General features: G+C 48.6%; 1 protein-coding gene across 1 annotated transcript in view; it reads left to right on the top strand.

Annotated features, from left to right (window-relative positions):
• Positions 1–22571, top strand: part of Msi2 (musashi RNA binding protein 2) — a gene marked incomplete in the record, with an annotated part of 308813 nt that overhangs the window by 156882 nt on the left and 129360 nt on the right.

Below are 22571 nucleotides of genomic sequence, written 5' to 3'. Positions count from 1 at the left end.
TTCCTTCCTTCCTTCCTTCCTTCCTTCCTTCCTTCCTTCCTTCCTTCTTCCTTCCTTCCCCTGTCAAATTCATCTTCTAAGCAGCTGTCACACTGGGGCTTTTTGAAAAGCTTTTCAAATTGCTCCACCTTTAAAGCCAAGGAAAGGCTCAGGGTGGCTCATGTCTACAAACCCAGCACTCACAAGGATGAGGTAGGAGGACTGAAAGTTCCCAGAGCAGCTTGGCCTGCATGAGTTCCAGACAAGCCTGGGGTGCAGAATGAGACCTTAACTCCTAAAAACCCAAACTGAAAAAGAAAGAAAAAAGAAAGCCAGGGACGGGAATAGCCCTTGCCTGGCAGCTGCATGTGGCAGGAAATAGAGATGGACTTTGCATGCCTTCCTCTTGAGGTGCTGCGGCGAGAATGGGAAACCTTTGAGGCAGAGTCTCTTGCTCAGGGTCATGGGCCCAAGAAACCAAGAAGACAGAATTTCAGACTAAAGTCTGTATTCCCAGGCTGTGCCCCTGAGTTTTTCTGAGGCCTTCTAAATGTCTAGTCAGGGGTAATGCCTCCTATCCCTGCCCCCAGTGAAAATTCCTCAGCCCTCAACTCCTGAGTCCTGCCTTCAGGGCAGCTGGGGGCTGTGTCAAAGCCACCAGGTGTGCTTCACAGACTGGTCAGTGGATGGGAGCCTCAGCGCCGTCCTCACTGCCAGGGCTAGTGGTCAGCCCGGGTGTTACCTTAGAGGCTGGCTTTGGACACCCGGTGTTCTGAAAGCACTGTGCACACCAGAGAGACGGTCCTCGGCCCACAGTACACCCCACTGGGCGCCCAGGACAGACCGTGGCAGCAGTGGCCTCAAATTACATGAGAGGCAGAGAGAGCACACGGAATTCTCTTCACGTTCCCCGGCTTCATAGATGAGAGCACTGATAGCTGAAGAAAGGGAGTTATGCCCAGGGACATGCTCACGGCAGAGCCGGCCCCGCCACAGTCATTCCTACTGCCCACTACAAGGTAAATGTCAGCCTTTGCCTTTCCATTGCTGAGATGATTTAAAAGAAGGGTTGGTTTTAATTAGAATAAACACAGTATTTTTCTTGCTGCAACAAGGCTTTCAAAGGGAGGGTTAAAAAAAAAATTTCTCAGTACCCCAATTATGCCAGAGCAGTCCCAGCTCTATCCAGGAGTAATTAAAAAATACAGCTGACGCTTGTTCTCTTGCTTGTTTTTAAATGAATAGCTAAGTATCTGTCAAGATGATGAGCGCCCAGGCTGCTGACGGCCTTGCGATCTCAATTTGCTCCCAGGAACTGCTGGGATAAGGATGTGAAAGCTGCGCTTTTCACTGCACGGCCGGCGGCCACGTCAGCCCTGCGGCCACGTCAGGCCTGCATGGTCGGTGGCTGCTGGATGGTGTTCCCTCGCTCTGGCACCAGGGTGGGAAGCGGACGGGGCCAGACTTGGTATTTAGGTTCTAACTCCTCCCTGCAGTGTGTCCTCTTTCCCACAGATAGAGGAGTTTGGGGTGTCCTGGTCTGGAGCAGGGCATCCATGTTGGGTGGTGAGCCCCTGTGTGCAGGTGGAGGTCAAGAGGACAAGTCCTTGGAGTCAGTTCTCTCCTTCCACCCCTGTGTCAGCTCCGGGGTTTGAACCGCAGTCACTAGGCTTGCCTGGCAAGCACCTTTAAAGTACGGAATCATCTGGCTAGCTCCGAAAAGTCGGTTTTTAATTAGCTCGTGGAATTTTGTTTTCTAAGCTCTATTGCTTTTTAGTTACGCACGTCTCTTTGCGTGGGTTTGTGTGTGTGTGTGAGTACAGTGCCTGCAAAGGTTAGGAGAGTATCAGATCCCCTAGAGATGAAGTTGCAGAGGATTTCGAGCTGCCCAGTGTGAGTGCTGGGACCTGACCTAGGATTCTCTGCAAGGGCAGCAGGGCTCTCTCTCCAGCCCTGGATTAGCTCCTATAGGACATCAACAGAGCTGAAGTTGTTGTTTGGCGGTAAAGCATTTGCTTAGCATATGTGAAGCTTGGGGGTTAGATTAAGATGGTGGATTAAGATGTCGTTTTTCATCAGGCATGGGGAACATACCTCTAATTCTAGCAGAGGCAGGCAGATTTTTGTGACTTTGAGGCCACTGCTCTCTACATAGTGAGTTACAGGACAATTAGAGCTTATACAATGAGAGATCCTGTCTGGGGTGGGAATGCATTTTGCATATTGGTAACATTCATTTGATTATTGTATTTTTTCAGAGTCTAAACATAATGCAAATATATATACATACATACATACATACATACATACACACATACATACATACATACATACACACACACTTGTCTACCCTATCTCTAGCACGCATCCCAGTCTAGAGATATCAAGGGTAGACTTGAAGAAATAATCCTTCACCTTATTATAGCATTTGTAGTCCTTTGTAGTTACCCATCGGTTTCCAGCGCATTTTTCTGAACATGGTATTCGAGTCATCTGAAAGCCTGTTGGCTTGAAGCATATCATCAAATAAATGGTGGCTTCTCTGGAGCAGGGATCTGTGCAGGTGCTCCTAGCCAAGAGCATCTCATGAGGTGACAGTCAAGCTGCAGCCAAAAGTAATGTCAGGACTTCTCTGAGTGGCCTGTTGGTGTGTGGTTTGAGCCTCGGTGCCTCATGGCAGCCTTGAGGCAGTCAGAGGCCTTATGCAACAGTTAGGGCTTCTCTGTGTGTTCCAGCAGGTAGAAAGAAATACCTTTAAAAAAAAAAAAAAAAAAAGCCTAGACTTGAAAGTCGTGCATGTGAGTCCCAGACTCTCCTAGAATGGAGATGCCCACACCTTGCCTCTGGCTTGGGGCTACCTCGAGGTCACATTGTAAAGAACGTATTGGCATGGGGAAGGTGGGGGCCGACTGTGGGAAATAAAAGGCGGCCATGTGGCCACCTTAAGACACGCTAAGAAAGCATCGTTACCATTCTATAGACAAGAGAAAGCCAAGAGACATTAGGAACTTTCCCAGAGGTCCCTTAGTTACTGAAGGGCATCTGAACCCAGACCTTTGGCTACAGACCCCCACACACACACAGGTTTCCTGAAAGGGAAAACAAGGCAGGTAACTTTTGGGGGTAGGTGATTCTAGACTGAGACCTCCTTTCTTAGCACGATGGGAGAGGACATCAGTGAGGACACTCTGTCTTTTATATATACAGACAGCATACCATTGGGCCTGTTCCCGTGTGTGTCCGTTTCATCGAAACCATCTCATTTCATTCCCATCTAAAGAATATGGCTCTGGCTGAGCACGCAGAGAGTTAAGTACCTGTTCTAGCACTTGCGAGAGGTCACTGTGGGGTTCTGACATGTCACATATGAAGTCCAGTCTCTGTGACCCTGGAGACAAGAGCCTTTGACCTCCGAGTTGGCCCCTAGAGGTTTTAATAGGAAGGAGCAGCCAGGCCAGAGACAGCGGCCTCAGCTTTTGCTGTAGGGATCTGAGTGCCTGGGCTAGACTTGTCCAAAGCAAATAGTCTTTTATGTTTGCAGCCACACAGTGTTCAGCCAGGAATCCTCTTTTGTTTGTTTGTTTTGTTTTTTCATGCAGTTTATGGTTGAAGGAAGAAGTACCATCAGTGTGAATCAGAGGTCATCTTCTCTATGCATGGCCCTAGTTTCTCACAATATTTTGGCGAGATGTAGGCATTACCTTTCCCATTTTATAAGGAATATGGCACAGAGTTTAAGGGCTCGGGCTTAGAAGTCCACTGCTGGGTTTAAATCCAAACTCTGCCCCCTTGTAAACAGGGTGACTAGAGCCAAGATGGTCTGCCTTCAAGACCTGAGTTTCCTTGTTTATAAATGCTGGTGATAATAGTGCCTCCCTCAAGGGCATAATGTGATATTTGAACCAGATAATGTGTCCAGCATAATAAGAATTTACTGCTTTTATTTCTGTCTCATTAACAACCATGGGATGTTGACTAGAGGTGGTGATCATATAAAGGCAGTAAAACTGCTTTGCCATCCAGGAAGGTTTGGGTCCCATCACCAACCTGATGTGGGGATGATGCGAGGGTTAGGAGGTTCTGAAGAGGCCTGCCACCCATCCTCCCTTAGCACAGTTACGTGCTCATGTGCCGTCCACTCTCCATGATGCTGGTGTGGCCTTGGGGACAGATGTACAGCTAGGCTGGGGTCTGGGTTCCAGCCTGTTCACCAGACCCTGGGCTTCTGTTTATGACTAATTGCTTTGTTTGTTCTGTAAGAGACACTTAATTTTTTCCCCGTGATTTACTCCTCTTTGTAATTAGGTGTAGTGATTAGAATCTTGTTCCTATTACAATGGAGTTTTGCTTTTAATTCATGCACGTTCACCAGACCCGTCTCTGTCTGTTCATTGATTGTCCCCAATTGGCTTTTCCCAAGCTGTCATATAAATCACAGTTCAGGGGTGGCTTAGAGACTGATGTGAGTCCAAGGAACCAAAGAGGGCTGTCTGGGAATTCCCTCGCATTCAGCTGTGCAGGAACAATGCGTTCCTGGGGATGAAGTCTCAATAATTGAGGTACAAAGAGTTGCAAATTAATAAATGTCCCTTACCATTTTATCCCCTGCCTGGTACCTTCTAAAAATTAAAGATGTTATCTCTTTCTCACACGGAGCTAAGAAAAGGTGTGGAAAGTGAAAAGAAAAATCTATAAATAAACATCAACTGGTATTCTCTCCTGCTCTTCAGCAGCTTCTGCTGTGTGTATGTAACGCATGCATTAAACAACTAAAGCGTGTTTGCAAGACCCCTATGTGACAGACCGAAAGCACACGTTTCAACTGCTCCAAGATCACTGTGTGTATCAGGAGGATTCTTTAGAGTCTGTGGTTAGTCTCCAGAAGTCTTTGTTTTGTTGGTTGTTGGGTTTGTTTTTTTTTGTTTTTTGGTTGTTGGCTGAATACATAATGTGTGGCGTGAGTGAATTGAGCAAGTGAACGTGTGCGTGAGCGAGCAAGTGATTTGCGTGTGTGAGTGCGTGCATGCATGTACTCGTGTGTGTGTGGACACACGAATTGACAGTCAGATATCTTCCTTGCCTGCTCTATTGCCGTGGGGTCTCTCACTTGAACTCAGAGCTCACTGATTCAGCTAATCTCACCAGGCAACTTGTAGGGCTTGGCTGTTCCCGCCTCCTGACTGTTGAGATTATAGCTGGGCTTCCGTGCCCCTCTGGGGACAAGCGCTTTAGCCCTGGAGCCAGTTCTCCAGATCTAGACTGCTTTTCTGTCTGTCAGTCAAAAAGTGCCATTGATCCTTTGGTCTAGGGCAAGGGTGAGTAGACAGTGAGATGCCGAGGCCAGAAGGGTTTTCATTCAAAGTCTTTCCTTCCACAGCAGGAACTGTAACTTCCTGAATTCCTCAGGCTTTGGTTTCTCCTTCCCCCTTTGCCTTTCGGGGGTAGCTGATGCCAGAGTGCTGCCTTCTGAGCTTGCTTCTTTCCTGCTCTGACCCCTTCTCTCCCACAGCTCACCCCTGTTCTCCTCCTCCCTTGCCTGTGCCTAAGGCCAAGCGCCCGGCCATCCTGGCCAGGCCCAGGAACCTCATGGATTTCTTCATGGTCCCCTTTCTGTTTCTCCCACCATGGAGAATGGGAGAATGGATGCATCCTTCTATACGTGGAGGAGCCAGAGGGGACTGAGTAGAGAGCAGTTGACCTGCAGACTGGATCACAGGGTATGCCCTTGCTGGGGAAAGAGAGATACAAGGGTGGAAGGGAAGACTGGTCCAACCTGCTCTAGGCCATGTGTACTTGGATAGGGCCCCATGGCCAGTAGAAACCCGAAAAGTTCTTCAGAGTGAGTGTTCAGAAAAGTAGCCGGTTATACTCTGAAAGAAAGAGCAAGTAGTAGTCAGTACTTCCTGGAAGAGAAGCGCAGAAACAGCGAGAGAAGGGTTAGGGAGGAGGTCAGCAAAGGAAGGAATACACTAGTCCCCCTGGGACTTGAGGAATACACCCGAAGACCCCCAGTACAAAACTGAAGCTAAGTCAACTACCTCAGCACGCATTTTTTCCCCTCCATTATTAAATCAAGAACTTTCGCCTTTGCCCTTAAAAGTGGTGCTTTGTGACCTCCTGTTGGCGTTTGTGAATTGTCAGTCTCACTACCCTTGTGCTCTGGGGTCAGCATGAGGTCATAAGGGATCTTTGAGCATGAGCAGTGAAGTACCATGAAATGATAGCCAAGATGGCTACCAGCCGTTGGGCGAGCAGCCTGTGCAGGTATACAGCAAGCAGACAGGTGATTTTTGTACACTGCTCTGCAAGTCGAGGTAAATGATCTAAAGTCAGGGCTTTGGCAGTTTGGGAAGCATCACATACCCATTCAAGAACTGGTGTCGATGCAGGCAAAAGAGCAGCTTCTCCGAATGCCTGTGCTCAGTGCATACTGAGGAAGGACTTTAATGAGTTTTCCTCTTCAGGGAAGGCACAGTTTTATTCAGTGGTGGAGACCTTTCTAACTACAGCAGCCTTCCTTTCTACCTCCTGGCCTCTGGCCGTGCCCCCCTTTCCGGCAGCCACCCTCCCACAAACTCTCTTTAAAAATAGACTTTCATGCATGAAGAAGCATCATAATGTAATACCGGTCTTATCTGCACACTTACCCAGCAGGCACTTACAAAAGACAGTGAATGGGTCTTCCCTATCTCCAGGGCCCACAGAGGTGGCACATTTTCTTTTTAAGACATCCTCACCTGGGCCTGGCCAGACAGGACCCCGATGGGGCAATTAGCCCTGATCAGAGCTGCCTCCCTGGGAAAGGTGCCTCCTGTCTTTGCCTTTCATCAGCCCTGTGCTTTTCTGTCAAGATAAATGTTCCAAGAGGAGTGTCTTAAGGACCCAGGGAAACCTGTGGGGGTTATTATGGCTCATTTGGTAGATGAGAAGGACCTGTAATTTTCCGTTGTGTATTTGTATGCACAGACATATGATAAAGACAGCTTGTGGCCTCCTTCTCGATCCAGATGCCTCGTGAATGGATAAACAGTGCTTTTCCCTCAGCCCGTGGATCCGCTCTTTGGTTTGCCAATGATTCCGTGTTTCCCGGGCATGTCTCCCAAGCAGCCATTTTGTGATGTGAGGTCTTCCCTGATTGTATAGGGAACATGGAGAAGCCTGTCCTTTGGAAAGGATGTGCAGTCAAAGGAGGTCTGCCTTGTTGTCTTTCCAGAGATGTTGAGATAGCTGCATCTGGATGTGCTTAAGCAAAGATGGGAGTTGCTTCTTATGCCTGTTGAAGAGGGGCGTGTGTGTCTGTCTGTGTGTTTGTGTATGTGTACATGTGCGCCGGAGGATACTTGAGGGATAACCTTCAATTCAGATCCAGCCCAGATTCACAAATCATTTTGGGGTGATAATTCTGTTGTCCAATGAGATGGTAAACCTTTTCTTAGGATTAGGCTAGGAAGAATTCTTTCTTAATTCTTCCTTTTATTTCGTCTTTAATATTCTTTTGTGGCCAGATATGTGTTGCACACTTTTAAGATTCTTCTGTATTGATTTCTTGAGATTCTGGGTTGCGTTTCTCTGCCTCTTCTATATGTATGTGTGGTACAAGTCCATGTCTCTTTTTCAACCTCCGGAATGTCTAGAAGCATTAAGGCCTGGGCTTTTTCCTGTAAATGTAATGTGTCCTCTTCAAAGCAGGAATCCTTACATACTCATTCCAACAAGCCTCGCTTTGCTTTGTGTGAGTTCACAGGGCTCGCTGAGGACTCAGAATCATACTCTGGCATTTTCTTCTGAGTCCCCTTGTGGTGATAAATCTTTGGCCTTTGAAAGTGGCCATGAGTTTTGGAAACCACCACCAACCTTAGCTCCAGATGGCTTGTGGACAAGATTGAGTTATGCTGGTTTTTGGATTTAAACATAATGGGATTCAAAAATAATAAAACTAGTTGTCTTGCATGGCTTGAGAACAAACTAAGAAGGGAACCCCCGCACACACCTAAAATTTCCCTCACTCCAATCCAATCTTGTTAAGTAAAGCCAGGGCCTTCCACAGTGATGCCCTTGAAAGGGACAATAGGCATTTGGTGTCTAATCTCAAAGCGTTTCTTAGTCACCGAGACAGAGGTTGCATTGCATGGGTCTTAACTATGCCTTAGACATGGGGCCAAGTCAGCTGACACCAGCTGAAATGTCAGGGTCGGCGTGGCTTAGCAGGACAGCTGCCATGGGTTAGCAAGGGCTGTATTGGGTGCCAGGTGCCAGGACAAGGGACTGCCATCCTGTCCCATTTCCTTCCCTTTGGGCTGGACAGCGATTCAGAAGGCCACACACTGACCACTCCTTCATCTTCTGCCAGCTGGGCACAGGCAACCCAGAGTCCAGGGCCCTGAAAGTTGATGTCTTGCTCCAGGGAAGGGCAACCTGTTTGGCCCAGGATTGACTCCAGTGACAGGAATCTTCCATTCTCATTGTTGAGCGATGAATGAAAAGAATTCACTTGAGTGCCGCATTGGCTCTGGGTGTTTCCCATGGACTAAAAGATTTGGTGCTGGCTGCAAAGGCTTGTGGAGGTTTTTTTCTTATAGGAAAAGAAGAGAAGCCACACAAGAGAACACACGTCTCACTCTTTTTTATGTTTCAAATTTTATTTATTCATTTTTCAGGCAGAATCTTGTTTTGTAGCCCAGGCTGTTCTTAAAGTCGTGATACTCCTGTCTCACTTGTGTGCCACTATACACCTCTGTGAGTCTTTTTGTTTTGTCTTTTTTTTTTTTTTCTTTCAGTAGAGTCTCATAGGGCCCAGGCTTCATGAAACAGACTATGCATTCAAAGATCATCTTGAACTTCTAATCTTCCTGACTCTACTTCTCCAGTGCTGGAATTGCAGGTGTGCAATTCCTGCCTGCCAGGGCTTCCTGCTTTCTAGACATGGGCCCTACCACTGAACCACGTCCCCATACCATATATCTCTCTCAAGAAGACCTCCTCCAAGCTTGTGGTTTGTCCCAGAAAGTAATGGTATTGTTCTTAGATGTGTGGGCAGCAGAAGAAGCCCCCAGCACACCAGATGGTACTGATCGGCTAGCAGGACTGAGAAGGAGGCAGGACTCTAGAGCTGCTGGGCACCTGCTGAGAACAGCCATAGGGTGGACACTTCTGGGCATCCATCTTCGAGGTGCTCACCTGCCTCTGTGAGGTGATCGGGGCTGGGTCCTCAGGATTCTGCTAACTCCCACAGTGACAAGTAGCTCCAGGGCCGTCGCTGAGACCCATCCCCTTAGACACAGCCCTCCAGTCCTGAGAAGTATATCACTGTAATGAAAATGGTTCTTGGGGCCTGGTTGAGAGCACCCCTGATTTAGATCAGCCTTGGACAGGGGTCCTCAGCAGCTCCACCTCTGCCTTTCTGGTCTGAGTGATGGGGCACAGCACAGCTCCTCGAAGGTACAGGGGAATTAATGAGCTGACATTTGAAAACTGCTTGGGAGATGAATTGGAAGTGCTAAGTATTACTGTTTCACGTGAAAGTCTGAAAATAGCCTCGCTGAAGCATCCTAATACATAACTAAACATGGAGAGTGAGGGGGGGAAATTTCGGCCGTCTGGAGAACATTTGTCTTAAACACTTTTTCTCTTGAGCGGAACGGAAGTGCCAGGAGAGTTCTAAAGGGCATTCATTCATTTGTCCACATTGTTTGGCCCACAGAGGAGCAAATGTGGAGTCACAGAGGCACAATACCTGTTAGGGATGCTTTTGCTCTTCCTTAACTCTAGCCCATGCTGTTGCCAACCTGAGAAACTCCCAGCAGCAGCATTGTATGTGTCACTGTAGGAGCCCCTTCCTAAGAGTTTTTTGGTTTTCCTAAACGTTTCCCACCCCTAAGGCCTGTGTCATTTTTTGAAATGTCCTCCTGCCCCAGCGCTTCCTTCTGCTGCCATCAAGTGAGTCCTTTGGTTTAAACTTTTGTTTCAGCTTGCTTTTTCAGTCTCAGGCAAGGGAGGCAACAGGGGCGTGTTCCTCATTCTTAAATTGGCTCTGCCCCATGAGGCTTTTCAGTTTTCCTCAGTTGCAGTCCCCTGGGGCTTTAACCCCTTCTGTTGTTGGATTTCTCACACTGCTCTGTAGACAGCCCTGGGAGAAGGGGCACCTGGGGCTCCTGGAACCTTCTCTGTCAGCATGGGGTGGGTGTTGGGAGTAGTGGCTCCTATTGAGCACCCATTTCTTCTTGCCCTAATAGTTTAAAGAAAATTATCTTGCTTCCTTTGGTATGGCTCATAGTGTTGTGTCTGCCCTGCCCTCTTTATAGTTTCATAGTTTTAAAAGCCACATAAAGTGCTGAAGGCTGCTGGAGCGGGCTGGGACAGGTCGGTGTTTCCAGCAAATGCCTTTAGAAACAGGCCTACGGAAACTGGCACAATGGCTCATCAATAAAACACGTGCTGTGCCAGCAAGAGGAACCTGAGTTCAGATCACCCAGCATCCTTGTAAAGGGTAGACATGGCAGCACATGTGTGTAACTCCGGTGCTGGGGTTTGGGGATTGCAGAGGCAGGCAGATCTCAGAAACTGGGTGGCTGGGCAGCCTAGCTGAATCAGTGAGCTCCAGGGTCAGTGAGAGACCTTGTCTCAGAAAATGAAGTGGAGAACCATGGAAGAAGACATCCCAACCTTGACCTCTGGCCTTCACACACATGTACCCAATACACTGATATAGTCATAACTCCATACAGCCATGTGAACATGTATACATACATACATACAAAGAAGTAAAGTCTCTTGGTACAGTCCATGTTACCAGAACTGCAGCGCTCCATCCCTTAGGCCTCCACTGCTCTACCAGAGGTGGGGGATGGGACCCAGGCCCTGAAGCCAGGGGGCAGGTGCTTGTGTTCTAGGGCTCCATTTTTGTGTGGTGACCAGCCCTCGGGGTACTGATCAGTCTTGAGCCATTGGAGGCTATCCATCACTCTGTCCAGGGAAGGACAGAACCCTTCGTGCTTTCCTGTAGAGTCAGTTTCAGCCCCAGAAGTGGGCCGGCCAACCTGGCACACAGGAGCATTCTGCCAGAGTCAGTACCACGTCTGCCACTGGATCTTCAATTAATGGTGATTGGGGGGTGGGGGCCCGCTATACTTCAAAGCCTCAAAGGAACCTGATCCCCTGGGCTGTCACCTACCTTCCGCCCTCACCTGTGGTACTCAAGGGGCAGCCACGTGACTGCAGAGGCCGGCAGAGCATCTTGGCTCTGTAATCCCTAACATTTTCTTAGCTCATCTTCAGTTCTGTAGCTAAGGGGGAAAAAAATACAGATCTAAGCAACCGAGCAACAATTTAACTAAAAGCAAAAATTGAGCTGAATTTGCCAGAAGTCTTTAGGAGGCATAGCCACCCCCCAAGAGGAGACCAGGGACAGAAGGTCCTCTTTGGCTTGTTTTAAGCTCTCCTGTCGTCAACCCCTCAGGTTTGATGCAGTGAGCGCTTCTCACATGGCCTGGCTTGCAGGAAGCATGTGTCTCTGTTGATTGCCAAGGAAGAGAGGTAAATGTATAGGGACGGACTTCCGGCCCCTGCTATCTCTCACAGGCCATTTAAAGGAACAGCAGCTGACAGTTCAGCCACAGTTTACGAGACTTTTCTGCTTTAGAAAACAATATACCATATAGGTTGTACAGCATACGTACATGATCTGAAGGGTCAGGGTGAGGCAGAGAGCATAGTTGGCAGCTTCAGAGTTTCGGGGCGTGGGTGGTGGGGAGCCAGTAGGCCTCACACAGGTGTGCCCGGTGGCCTGTCATCCTTGTTTAATTTCCTCCTTCCCTGGTCCCAATTTGAGTCGCTGAAATATGTTAGATTGCTCTGTGTTATTTCATTTGCCTGCTTTGTAATTCCTTCTTACCGAAAACAGATGAAAACCACAGCACTAAAGCAAATTGACAGCTCCTGAAATGAGAGCGTTCTATATCCGTGGAGTGTTGATGTAGAAATAAATGAAAGGAAAAGCTGCCTGTTGGGTCCTGAAGCAGCCTGAGTTGGTACTTTGTTGCTGTTTTTGGGGGTAAGATGCTGGCTGTGGGCTTTTTCTTGCCCTTCTTTTTCCTTTAGGGAATTGTGTGGCTTGGGAAGTAGGAAAAACAGTCATTCTGACAATATTCACTTAACAAGACCAGAGTCATAGTTTGGATCTAATGAGGAGTCTAGAAATTTCCACCCTAAGAGAGCCACAGAGGGAATGAGGGGCCCTTAGGTTGACTTCATCACTTCCAAAGAAACTTACTGGACACTTTGGCTACCTCACCCTCAAACCCATAAGAGTCAATTATGGGTCACAGGTGTGTACATAGTTTAGGCCAGCTAACCCAACTCCATTCCACCGAAAGCCTCCATTATGACCATTATTGATAATACTCTGCCGTGCAAGTTCAATTTCTTTGGTAGATAAGGTACCACAGTATATATGTTGTTATGTGTGTATGTGTACACACACGTAGTGTTCTTGTATGCCCTTCACCCATCTTCCTACAATCCTATCTCAAGAAACAAAATAAGGAAAGAAAAGAAAATGTTTATGTGAGTATTCTAATGGCTGTCATCATACTCATGACTGTTCTGCTGCGTACACACACACACACACACACACACTCACACATCCCACCTTGTTTCTTAATACACATCCTGTCCCGCCCCTAACCCCACTAACGTAGACCTGAGCTGTTTTCCATTACATTAGCTTTGTCATTCTGAGCATTATAGAAATAGAATCAGACAGCCTTTGATACTGTTATTTTTTTCATCAGCATAATTTCCTCCAAGAGATCCATGCAAGTTACGTATTGTGGCTCGTGTGTTTCTTTTCGTATTGAGAATTCCATTGTAGGATGCTTCACCATTGTTTCCCTCTGCGCTTCTAAAATACACTGTATTTGCATCCTTTGCAGCATAGTTCATAAAGCCAAGCAGGCTTGTGTAGTTAAACTTCACTCCTCCATACTGATTTCACTAGATCAGACTGGGTGGGATCAATACAAAGTCTTTTAGTCCATGACACATCCCTTACCTAACAGATAATTATGAATATCCGTGTGCGTTGGTGCTGGGATGCTTAATGGCAATAACAGACCACTGGCCAAATGCCTTCCTGGATACTGTGTCAATAGTTTCTACTTCTCCGGGGCAGAGGAGAAGATAAACAATGATCATTGTTCTCTTTTCACCCTTCAGAGCCTTCCCAAGGATGGGGGTGGTAGAATAGGATCCGAATCCTGGACTTATAAGGCTGCCTCCGGTTCTTTTCACTCTATGTCACTATCTATAGCCACAGAAACCAGAAACTGGGTGCTGTGGTTCCTCTGGAAAGTGAGGGGTGGGTTGGACTCCTGTGCTCCTTCTGTCTGCCTTAGAGCAGTTATGATCTTCTCTGAACAGGAAGACACCAAGCAACCGAACCCTTAACCTTAGCAGCACTTGAAGTTTGTTCTCAGTAGCATTCTGTTAGCCATTATTTGGAGATGTTTGGGGGAATTTTAAAGGGATTGTGTAGAATGTCTTTAAAAACAATCACTCACCATTTCCTTCATTTGGCTGATTTTGGACAAGGTTTAGGGTCAGCATTAGACCTGAGTAACCCATGAGGGGAGGAGTGGTCTTTGACCCAGGACTCTGAGGTGACTTTGGGGCCAGGTGCCAGGGAGATTGGCTATTAGGTGTCCCAGGGGATAGGGATCTGGGGCTGATTCCATCAAGACCCAGAGAGGATTTGGGGGATGAGCAATGCTTGGAACACTCACTCAGGTACGTGGTGCCACACAGCTCACAGAATCCTGCCTCCTGCCAAAACTGGGCTGTGGAGCAGAGCACGTTTCTATTTCAGGCATCTAAGTGCTTCCACTGCTGAGGTCAGACCTAGCAGCTCATCCGGGGGGGGGGGGGGGGGGGGCTGGGGAGAGAGGTGCTCTGACTCTTTAGAGCCAAGAAGAATGCAGATGTTCTAAGAGAAGGGGTTAGAGCACTGGAGTGGAGCTGCAGCCCCTGGGTAAACCTCGGTTGTGACTCTGACAGTTCTGAAGTAATATAGATTCCTTTCATCTCCCAGTTCCCCACTCCTCTCAAGATCTGGCTCAACTTATCAGAACAGCAAAGCTAGGAGAGTGCCGGGCTTGACTCAGAGCCTGTGGCAGTGCTCTCCTTTGCTTCATAGTTAAGTGCATAAATAATTCTGGCCACCTTGGCTAAGCTGTCATCTCCTCTGCTTCCCCACCTGCCCCGCTCTTGTCCCTAAAAGAACAGAGTAGAGGGAGGCTTGTGCACACAGAAGTCCCTTGCCGGTCCAGACGGGCCCTCGTCCCGCCATCAGCTGTGTGGCTTCCCTCCCTGCTCTGCAGTCAGAAAGAAGTGGCACATGGCCCGAGGGACTGGAACTGGAGATTGGAACCTGGGCTTCTCAAGCCTGCAAAATGCCGCTCCTCCCCCTCTTCCCTTCCCTGAGTGAGTGGATGGCTGCAGCCACGCTTGTCACCGTCCGAGATTGCATTGGCCACAGGAGATGTGGATGATTTTTCCATTTGGTCCTGATGTTTATTTCATGCCCATCAATATCAGCCCGTATTAGGACAGATGAGGTTCTTATTTACAGGCTGTGCATTTTCACACTTGGTAATTATAAACCCTTCCCCTGTTCGGTCAGAGTCGTGCAGATCCATTTTGGCAATTAGCAGTTTAGTATTTGTTTAATGGGAATGCAAGAGACTGTTACGGCACATCAACACTCCCCTAATGATGGGCCCCTCTCCTCTGGAGCTGGCAGGTTTGGGCCTTTTTCACGGTAGGTGAGGCCTGATGGGAGAGGTTGGAAACAGGGAGAAAGGCGCATTCAGTAGCCTGCCTGCCCCTCCCCTCCCCCAGAGCCCACTTGCATGCATGCGTGCACGCACACACTCAGCAGCCAGCCCTGAAAACGGGTACTGGATTACCAGAGCACAGCAGCCGCCACTCGAAGGAACGTCACACGAGAGGCCGTTAGGCCAGATGCCATTTCCATGTGACAGCTGTCAGCCTGCTGGATCCAACTGCTTCTCCTCCAGCAGCTCATGCCCAGTCTGTCTCCCACCACCTCCCTTCCTTCACCTCTTCTCAGTGCCCTGACTCATATCTCCCCAGAGACTGCCTTCTACCCCCTCCGTGGGGTGGTGCTGGGGACCAGGCCCTTATCTAACAGCCGACAGGGAGCCCTAACCCCAGCCATAGCCTCAGAGGGCAGACTCTTGCTGTCCCTGCTCTTTCAAGATGGTTCCTCCTGCGCCTGCTCCCCCAAGGGCATGCTGATCCTGTTAGTGGTTGTTCTTTGGTATGACCCACTTTTCAGTGGGTATGTGTGTGTATTCATGTTCACGGTGCAGCAAGAGGATTGCTCAGGCGGGCAATGAATTGGGCCAGCCTCACTTAGGCTGAGTGTGTTCTCAGCCAGGGTCCCAGTGGCCATCATGCAGCCCTTCCTGCCAGCCCTAGGATGGAGGCATCGTATACAGTCTTAGTGCTCACTGCACCCTGTAGACTCTCACAGGCTGAGCCCTGGTCTGACTTTCAGGACTCCTGTCCAGTTCCAGCTCTTGCCCTGGGACTAGTGCTCAGCTTTTAGAATTGGCCCGTGTCAAAGAAAGAAACCCCTATGTCCTCCTATTCCTTCAGCTCTTCGGCTGCCCCCAACCACCACCCCTTCCCACCCCCACCCCCCTTTAAAGTTACATAATCACCTCTGGAGAGGAGGTAGCATTTGCTGGTTCATCCAGAAGACATTAGAACTAGCTCTAGGGACTAGTTCCCTTAAGATAAGGGAACACAGTGGAGGGAGACAGGGAGCTAAAGGGACTCATCCAGTTTTAAATCCTGACCGCACTGTTCCTTGGGTGTGATATGCCTGGGCAGCTCTGATTTCCTCACCTACAAAATGGGTCTACTGCAGAGCTGCCGCAAGAACTAAATAAGCTCTGCAGCTTTCCCTTTAAGCTGTAGTAAACAGTATTCATCACTGTTGGGTGGGAGAATTTCCTAAGTAAAATCTGCATCTGGACCAGCTGAGCAGGAGGCCTTGCTGTAGGAAGGTGCCCACACCCTTCAGCCTCTGCCCTCCCACCCCGGAACAGTGTCCCTAACACTCCTATCTGATGAACTTCGGGGTTTGGTTTTACATTAGTGACATGGGAAAGTAAATGGTCCCACAAGGGTTAAAAAAACAAAAACACAAAAGTAAGAAAAATGGGACTGAGAGGACACAGTTGTGAGGGTGGAATATGCTGGCCAAAAGTCTTGAGAGCCTTTAATGAAGATGTTCAGGAAATGCACCGAGTGCCTGCTCACCGAATGCCGAAGACGTGGCTAAAACAGCAAATTCCATAAAACTTGTATTTTTACCACATTTCAGAAAAAGAATGTAGAAGAAACCAAGCAGTCTATCGTCCCGCTTTTCAAAGGACGCGTGAGCATGAGTGAATAAAAACAAGCAAGTTCTGGAGGCTGATGTCTATAAGCTGGAGTGTTGGACTTCTACGATGAAACAGGCAGTGTCTGGCAGCAGAGGCTGAACAGACGCCCTGAGGGCACCTTTGTTGCTGGAACCTTCCAGGGGTGAATGCACAGAGAAGTGGCAAGAGAGTTCTCTTGACAGCAGCTGGGGAGGTGGGAACCTAGATGGGGCGGAGGACCAGGCCAGGCCCGTGATGAGCAGTGGGACAGTGCTTAGAGGATTGATGATAATCTGATTCTCATGTGCTGATATGAAGACCAAGGCTACTCGGTCGAGGAAGCAGTGGCTTCATTAGGTTGTCTTAAAAGTCCTAGGTTCAGGACTAGGAATGTTAAGTCACATGTTAGGAGTGTTTGGCTAGCATGTAGGAGGCCCTGGTTTTCCTCTCCAGCACCTAATAAACCAGGAATTGTGCCAGGGACCTATAATACCAGCACTTAGATGGTAGAAGAACCAGGAGCTCATGGTTATCCTGGGCTACATAAGAGTTCAAAAGCAGCCTAGGCTGCATTTGAGGCCCCGTCTCAAAAATGCAGAGTTCTCAGTTCAGTTGCTACTTCAGAACAAAATCGTGGTTTTCTTAGACTAAGATCCTGACAAGAAATGGGGCGAATGTTGTCCCTTACATGAAGTATCCTGCCTCCCCTAAGGCCCACTAATACCAGCGAGCTTATTTTAGACACATCTGCTGTGAGTGGACAAGTGTTGTCAGTAGCACCTCTGGTGTTCCTGGGAGTGGTCAAGGCTGAAACCACTGGTGCAAATTGCAGCATGAATTTAATGGGGGGGGGGGGTTCCAGGCTACTCTCTTCTGCCTGTTCTCTCTGTCAGTAGTTAACACAGCCACCACCCCCTCTCTGTATACTGAGAAGTTCAGCCTCAGAAGATGACATGGTTGCCTTAGGATTGTGGTTGCCTTAGGATTGTGGCAGGAGCCACTCTAGTCTAGACACAGTGGTTGAAGTAGCAATGACCCACACCTGACACAGAGGAGGCTCTGGCACCATTTACTGGGTGGTCTCCCCACATCAAAAGCTTCAGTGCCTTGAATTTACAAAGTGTAAGAAGGCCTCTAAGCTCCATGCACTAACCTATCACTATGTCCTGCATTTACGGGTGTTGATTTAAACTCTTGAAGCATCACTGTGGGAACAGGAAGAGAAATCTAAAGGCATTTGTTCTGGGGGAAGAGTCCCACTTTTCCCTCCTTGAATCTGGCCAGATGGTTTGAGGACCATTTGAAGTATGGTTTCCTGCTTTGTTCTCAATAGGTATGCTGTGTGGGTGTGTGTGCCGGTGTCCCAGGAGGAGTAGGAAGCTTCTTAGGGTGTGTGTTGACCACAGCAAAGCTTTGGAACAGCCTCACAGAACAGTTTTCAAAGGGAAACAGTTTTCAGTGGGGAGTTTGGTCTCAGATGTTATAGTCTCTGACTGTTCCCCCACTTTTCTAGCATATTCTGCAGCCTGTTCTCTGCATCCTCTGTAGAATCCTTGCCCTTGGATCTCAGAGGCCATCTCATACAATTTCCCTCTGTTCTCGGGTTCTACCAAGGGACAGACAAGGAGGTGCCTTGAACTCCCCGAGACACTGTGAAGCTAGAGTGAGAATCTGGGCCCTCTGAGTGGCATGCCTGTCTTGATCTCTTGCTCCTGGCTCCTGCTGAGTCAATACCAGCAGCTCTTTTATCTTTAGCCCTCTCCTGGGACCATGTTTTCTGTGTTCTCCAATCAGGTTGCCTTCTCTCACCTGCTCTGCATTAGGGAGGCAATTCTGCTACATTCTGGCAGAACAACAGTCCAGGGGACTGAGCTCAGCTAAGTGGACAAAGAAAATTGTGACCTTCCCTTGCACAGGCATTTTTGCATTGTGACCTTAAAGGCTGCTTGTTCAGCCAACATGAGCTGGGACAAGTCAAGTCTGAACTTTGGATACAGTCAACACCGTCTGACCACTTCAGAATCACCCAGTGGAACTGTCTGGCTCATATTAATTCTCTGAGGCATTTGAACGAGGGTTCGTTCATTTGTTAAAGAAGTCAGTATTAGCAAGGCTTCCCCCCACTGGCTCTGAGTGGTAATTATTGCTGAGTCTTCACAGTGCTCGTTTGCTGAGAAACATATTGCCCTTTTCTCTTGGCCTTTCTAGGACCTAGGTCTTTACCCTTGCTGCTGGGATGAAACTTAGAAGCAGGGTCCTACCTGTGTCCACCTGGAAGGTTCCATTTTCATTGTAGAAGCTGGTGGTTTAATATTTGACCCTCATTCAGCATTTTCCCCTTCTGCCTTTTCCCTTGCCTTTGTTTCCTCTTCAGTGTTATTTAAAAATGCATCTTCTGAATGCAAGGTGTTGTTTTCGAGTTATTTACTTATGTTAGGAATAGGGGTCAAGTATGCATTGTCTCCTGCCGCAGAGATGCTGTGTAATAAACCCAGGAGCTCAGTTGCAAGCAGTAGTTGCTGTCTGGAGCACACTGGGAGCAGTTTACTGATCTTAACTGGTCTCACCTGGGTCTCAGTTGAGGAAAATGGGGTAAGCTGTCTTGCACCACCTACCTGTGTCTCATGTCCCATCCTTCATCAGGCCAGCCCAGGCATGCCCCTGTCATGGTGATGGCCAAGGTCCAAGAGAGAGAAAGTGGAAGCATGCTGAGTTGCTTCAGGCCAGACTCCAAACAGACATCTCCAGCTCACTTTATTGGCCATATGTCCAATTACAAACGATGGGAAAATAGACTTCCTCTCTTTGGGGGAGAGAAACTACAAAATTACTGGGTGATGGGTTATTATTGCAACCTGTCCAACAGAGCCCTGGGACCTGCCTCCTGTTTGTATTTAGGCTAATGCTTTGCAAGTAGAAAGTGCTGATACATGCAGGGTGTGTAGAAGCAAATTATGTTGCCACTAACTTAGATTTTAAAGTCAAGATTGGGTTGACTGCCAGTCTTGGTTTATGTGACACAGGGAAAGTTTCCATCATGCAGGCAGACACTAGAATTGTACTGTTTTGGTCCAGGGGCATCTTAATTGACATTAAGAAACCCTTCTCTTTATCATCTTTTCCACTATTGGTTCCATTATCAGCTCTTTAGGATGTTAGATAATCAGTGGCCAAGAGAAGAGGCACAAGTAGAGGAGAGACTGCCACTACACCCAGCAGGTTCTCTCGGGAATTGTCACCGTATGGCATGGATATGAATAGTCTTTAGAGGACAAAGCAACCTCTGGCCAGTGTCTTTAATATCTTTGTTCTGGGCCATCACTGTTTGCAGTAGGGCGGGAAAAGAGGCCACAGGCCAGTAGGAGTACCTGCAGGATCTGAGACTGGTACAGAAATCCTGCGGTGCCCCAAAAGGTCAGTGGGCCACTGCCTCTGGGCAAATCTGATATGTGTAATGGTCCCAGAGACTTTCAATGCTGCTCCCCTCCCACTGGTATGCAGTCCTTGATGAGGGAAATTTACTAGAACCTTCCATAGCCAGAAACACAACACTCTAGATGTGCCAGGCTCAAGTCAGAGAGTGGCCCCTTCCCAACTATTTGATCTAAAAGTCCCATGACCTTGCTTTTCCATTCCCAAAGATAGGCCACTCGGGAAGATGGGGCTCCGTGCGAACCTGCCTTGGGTCAGTACTATAGACTTCTCATGGTTGGAATAAACTTCTCTTTAGAACAGACCAGACTAGTGCCAGGGCATGGAACAAACTACCTAAGGTTACAACACCTGCTCTTCTCCCCTCTCTCCCTCAGGTAGGCCTGCAGGTTGCCACCTCTGGTACAAGGAAATCTGTGCGGTAACATGCAAAGCATTGCCCACGTAGAGCATTGATTATAAGGTCCAGGGCCATGTCCCTCAAGGGGCATTTTACAAGGTCAATGATGTTTTCTTCCTGAGGCCAGAAAAACAGCAACTTGTAGCTTCCTAACCCTGCACACAACCCTTCTTGGAGGCCCGTGATGGCGCAGCCAATTCCTTCATGCGAGTTTCAGGTATGTGCCTCTGTGCAGGTGCTCCTGTGAGACAGGCTGAGATTGCTAACAGTTAGCTGGCTCTGGCACTGACACCAGTCACCTCGTCTGTACCCCTCATTTCTTGTTGACGGAGACTTGCACAAGCTGCTTCTGTTTGATTCTCCAAGAACCGTGAGAAACAGGCCCGTATGTGAGGCCGAGGTTTTCATTCTATTCAGTCTTTGTGTATTCAAATGCTCCTGGTTTCGGCTCTTGCTGTTCTGCCAGATTTCCATCGCATTGATGGCTTCTCTGAATTAATAAGTGTTTTGCAACCACTGAAAAGCCCCCCCAGCCCCCCAGCACTGAGACTTATCCATATTGATCCCCCTCCCAACCCCTCTTTCCCTTTCTCTCCAGCAACTTCTTAGATGTTGTATTTTGCAAAGTGTTAATAGAATTTTTCTTGCACCCTGACACTCTGTCTATTCAGGAGGTCTTTGAGAGTCCCACTGTACAGCTGGACCGCCAGGGAAAGAGCCCTATTCTCTACAACAATGCTTGCCCCCCCAAACACACACACAGATCTCCCATGCGCACCAGGGTGGAGGAATGTGGAGGCTACAGAAGAAAGCAGGCAAACTTAGCCAGGAAAAGCGGGGAGCCAATTACGCGCCGCTGAAAGACGGTTTTGGGAAAAAAAAATTTTTTTTTTTTATTCAAAATATTTATTTCCTACGGGGATCTGAATTTCAGTACCAAAACATGGCCAGCACAGAAGGGAGGCTGTTTTCTTTGCTGTTAGGCATTTTCAGTTCAAAAGCAGAATTTGGCAAACGTCTTGGAAATTGCGGAGATGGGTGCAAAGAAGCAGATGTCGCGTTTACCTGCACCCTCGGTAGGCCTTACCCCCAACCTACACCCGCGCTCCAGGCATCCCAATTCTTCTGGCATCCCAGGGTCTCAGTCTGAGATGCCATATGCCAGGGTGTGACTGCGCCGTGGACAAACACACCGGTTGATCTTACGGTGGTTTGCTTGGGCGGCACAGGGCGGCGTGTGCGAGGCAGCGTATGGCCTCAGCAGGTGCCTGGGGGACACTTGAAGCCCGCCAAGGCCTGGGGAGCAGAGCGACCCAAGGAAGGAGGCCCTGTTCGAGTGATCTCAAACTAGCGTTACCTCTCCTGCCAGCTGGGGCCTGGGAGAAAGGGGGGCAGGCTCCCTGTAAGGCTGCCCTCCCCATGACAAATGAATGCAGGAGTAGGGGCACCAGAAGGGGAAGGCCCCAGGAGCCTGTTTGTTCAGCCTGGGTTGCTTAGCAACCGGGAGGGGGGGTCCCCTGCCTCCAGAAGGGAGTTTGAAGTGAGGCAGATCTCTTCCAGACTGGTTTGTCTACCTCCTCCATTCTTGCCTGGACTTTGCTCTCTCCACTGTGGTACACGGTGTGCGAGATAGCATCTAGAAGAATAGATTCCATTTGTCCAGAGGCACCGTTTCAAAGCTCACTCCACTGTTTCACCCAGGAGGAGTGAGAAATGAATAGCCTGTGATTTCTCCTCAGGTGCCTTAGCTGAGCACCTTCCTTGCCCTTCCCGCCTCTCACCCCCGCCCCCCCCCCCCCCAAAAAAAAAGGCTTCCTGCTTTCCCTTGAGCGGAAGTGAGTGCTAAGATCTTCGCAGCTACATGCAAACACCAGACTGTAAGCGCTGGGTCCTCTGGCAAACAGTTTGTGCAGCCACAAGGGTTGGGTTGTATTTCTGCTGCTAGCGTTGAGTGCAAAGGGCATGGAGAGGGCAGCTGATTCACCCTGGCAAAACAAGTTTTCTCTGGGGTAAAGGTATGTCTCATGGCCTAAACGATTAGATCTGCAAATGTGAAGGGTGGGTACTTCTTGAATGCCTTGAAAGAGCCCCAGATGCCACCAATGAGCTAGGGCTGCCATAACAAAGCACCTCAGGCTGGAGAATTTCAACAACGAAAATAGATTTTTCTCATGACTCTTTATCCCGGAAGCCAGCAGTCCAAGATTGACCCATGGCGGGGGTTGGTTCCCTCTGAGGCCTTGTTGGCCTATAGCTCCTCAGCCCTGTGTGTGTGTGTGTGTGTGTGTGTGTGTGTGTGTGTGTGTGTGTGT

Source organism: Psammomys obesus, unplaced genomic scaffold (assembly GCF_907164565.1).
Source record: "Psammomys obesus unplaced genomic scaffold, mPsaObe1.curated_primary_1811, whole genome shotgun sequence".
Classification (NCBI taxonomy): domain Eukaryota; kingdom Metazoa; phylum Chordata; class Mammalia; order Rodentia; family Muridae; genus Psammomys; species Psammomys obesus.
Note: the sequence above shows the minus strand (reverse complement) of the source record. Positions and strands in the feature narration are given on the sequence as shown.